Raw genomic sequence first — 3,362 nt, 5'->3', positions numbered from 1 at the left:
TGGGGAACCAGGTGGTGGGTAATAGGGAGGGCATGTATTGCATGGAGCACTGGGTGTGGTGCAAAAACAATGAATACTGTTAAGCGGAAAAGAAATTTAAAAAAAAAAAAGTTAAAATAAAACCACAGCATTGTGATCACTGTGATATAGAGCTGACTGCATAGATATGAATCACTTTGAAATATAAAGTTCATAAAATTTGTTAAATTTCAGGTAAAGTGATCAAAACATACGTAATTTCTGCCATCTCACCATAGATGGTGAGAAGGCATCCGAGTCAGGTCCTCCCAAAAAGCCTGAGTGGTCTTTGTGAAGGGCAGGCTTTATGGCCTCTAGTCCCTGAGAGGCATGGATGTCAGTCCACAAATAGTTGGCCATGTTCCCAAGCATTACATCCTGCAGTTATGGCTGTGGAAAGCCTCGTCTTATATAATCATCATTCTGCTGAGCCCCTCCTTGGAAGACAAGGACCCAAGGCTGCATCTGGGCAAATGATAACAGTGATCCTAATACCTAACACGCATCACCTGTTTGCTGCATGCAGGCATCCTTTGCAGCACTTTGTGTGTGTTATCTCACATAATCTTCCAACGGGCCACAGGACACTGGTGCCAGTAAGGAAACTGAGGCACCGAGCTGGGATAGAGATTGTGTCAGGTACGAAGTCGAAGCTGTGGAAAGAGCAGAGAAGGAGCCTTGTTGGGTCTGTTTTAAAGTTGGTTCCAAATTTCTATGGAGGCGCTTTCTGCTGACAAGATGGAAAACAATGGCATCCTTCCTGCAACCTGACCTTCTCAGTGTCACACTTGGCTCCATCTCAGTCCATGAAAGTAGTCATGATCCCTCTTTAGTGAAACTCCCTGCAATGATCTAGTCTACACAGTGATGCAAGACAAAGAAGCCACATCTGCAATGGACAAAAATCGCTCTGCATCATAAAGCATGATTTTAATAAGCTCTAAGTGCTTTATGTGCATAATTTACAATGGACACTTTCTAATAATGCCATTTGAGCAGTGAATTCCGTAGCAATTTTTTTTTTTAATTTATTTGACAGACAGAGATCACAAATAGGCAGAGAGGCTTGCAAAGAGAGGAGGAAGCAGGCTCCCTGCTGAGCAGAGAGCCTGATGTTGAGCTCAATCCCAGGACCCTGGGATCATGACCTGAGACGAAGGCAGAGGCCCTAACCCTCTGAGCCACCCAGGTGCCCTCCCTTGCAAAATTTTTAAGGCCTAATTTTTATCAGAGAAATTATTTTCCTTTTAGCAAATGGCCTCTCAATAAGAATAGATGTCTATACCATTATTTGTCACCGGAGACATAATATTGATCTAAAAAATTAATTTTAGAAGGAGAAGGGCAGGAAGACACAGAAAAAAGACTTTAAGTGACTTGCACACAGCGACTACTTAAGGATTCTTTTGGCTACAGCAAGAAACATGCTTCCTATTGGTACTCTAGGCAATCACATCTCAGGCTGTCCACTGCCCACTTAGTCAGCCTTAACACCAAGTGGCACTGTATCTTATTTACCTGTTGAAATAAAGCCTCTGTTAATGGAAACTAATTGGGAAAAGCAACATCATCTGAACAGCTGTAGACTGTGTGTATTTTATCATGACATTGCACAAAGCCAAAGGGAAAAGCAGATGCATCATATAGGAGGTCAAGGCCTGCCATGGCTGGGCTGTGATGTGGATGAGTTACAAGTGAGGTGGGAGAGCCACCAAAGAGAAAGAAAATCCTCCCAGATTCCCCATGCAGGAAGAGAGAAGCTCTCCACCCTCCCAAAGCATAACGAGTATGTTATCCAAGCTAATTTCAATGCACTGGAATCCCTGAAATCAAATTCCAAACAGTTGGACCCAAGAGAAGATTCCAACGATTATGAGAACTTATCATGGTGATTACTGGGCTGGTTTTCACCTTTTGAGGTAAGTGTTTTCACCTGTTCTGCACAATAGCATGCATATTACCATACCCTACCTGAAAATTGCATAGATTCTGAGGCCATCCACCAATAAATCAATTCCTGCTAAACAAGACAGTGACAAATGAGCGTTACAGAAAGAGAGCAGCGGGAGCCTGAAGAGGATCTCAACCTGGCCCCTCCCCTCCCCTACAGGCCATGTGATCTTCAAGCTCCCAATGAAGCCCTCTGAGCCCCGGTTTCATATTTTCAAATACTTATTTTTTAATAGCTGCTCCATCTGAGTCAGGCCTGGCTTATCTGCCACAAGTTCCATCAAATGAATTCATGACACAAAAACATTCTGATGTAAACTCATCGAAAAACCTTTCTCTCAGATAGACTACATTTCAGAGCCCATGTAGTTAGCAAGGACCATTCAATGGCTCCAATAGAAGGGGTAGAGATGGATCTCACGTGTGAGAAGGACGTGTATTTTTTGGGATCTGAGGATGGACTGTTATGAGTTGAAATGTGGCCCACAAAAAATCATCACTGATGGACATAGGGTGAAGGATCGACACTGGGAAGGAGGCACAGATGAGCCCAGGATGGGGCAGGAGACAGTCTAGCACACAGCCAGCATGCCAGGAAGAGCCAGGGACACTCCACATGGATAACAGATAGCTACACCTGCCTGGCTTGGGGAGGGAATATCTCCAGGACAACCCCACTCAAAGACAGACCCTTGCTCCCAAGTTTTCACAGCCCACTGGCAAAGCATCTTCGGTTTCCCATCAGAAAGCAGGTCTACTTCATCAAGATCAAAAGCTTCTACACAGCAAAGGAAATAGTCAACAAAACAAAGAGGCAACCCACGGAATGGGAGAAGATGTTTGCAAATGACAGTACAGACAAAAGTTTGATAAAAACGATCTATAAAGAACTTCTCAAACTCAACACACACAAAAACAGATAATCCTATCAAAAATGGGCAGAAGATATGAATAGACACTTCTCCAATGAAGACATACAAATGGCTATCAGACACATGAAAAAATGTTCATCATCACTAGCCATCAGGGAGATTCAAATTAAAACCACATTGAGATACCACGTTTCACCAGTTACAATGGCCAAAATTAACAATAGAGGAAACAACATGTGTTCAGAGGATGTGGAGAAAGGGGAACCCTCTTCCACTGTTGGTGGGAATGCAAGTTGGTGCAGCCACTTTGGAGAACAGTGTGGATATTCCTCAAGATATTAAGAATAGAGCTTCCCTATGACCCTGCAATTGCACTGCTGGGTATTTACCCCAATGATACAGATGTAGTGACAAGAAGAGCCATCTGTACCCTAATGTTTATAGCAGCAATGGCCACGGTCACCAAACTGTGGAAAGAACCAAGATGTCCTTCAACGGATGAATGGATAAGGAAGATGAGGT

Source organism: Meles meles, unplaced genomic scaffold (genome assembly GCF_922984935.1).
Source record: "Meles meles unplaced genomic scaffold, mMelMel3.1 paternal haplotype, whole genome shotgun sequence".
NCBI classification, from domain to species: domain Eukaryota; kingdom Metazoa; phylum Chordata; class Mammalia; order Carnivora; family Mustelidae; genus Meles; species Meles meles.
The sequence above is the reverse complement of the archived record's forward strand: the minus strand, read 5'-3'. Positions refer to the sequence as shown.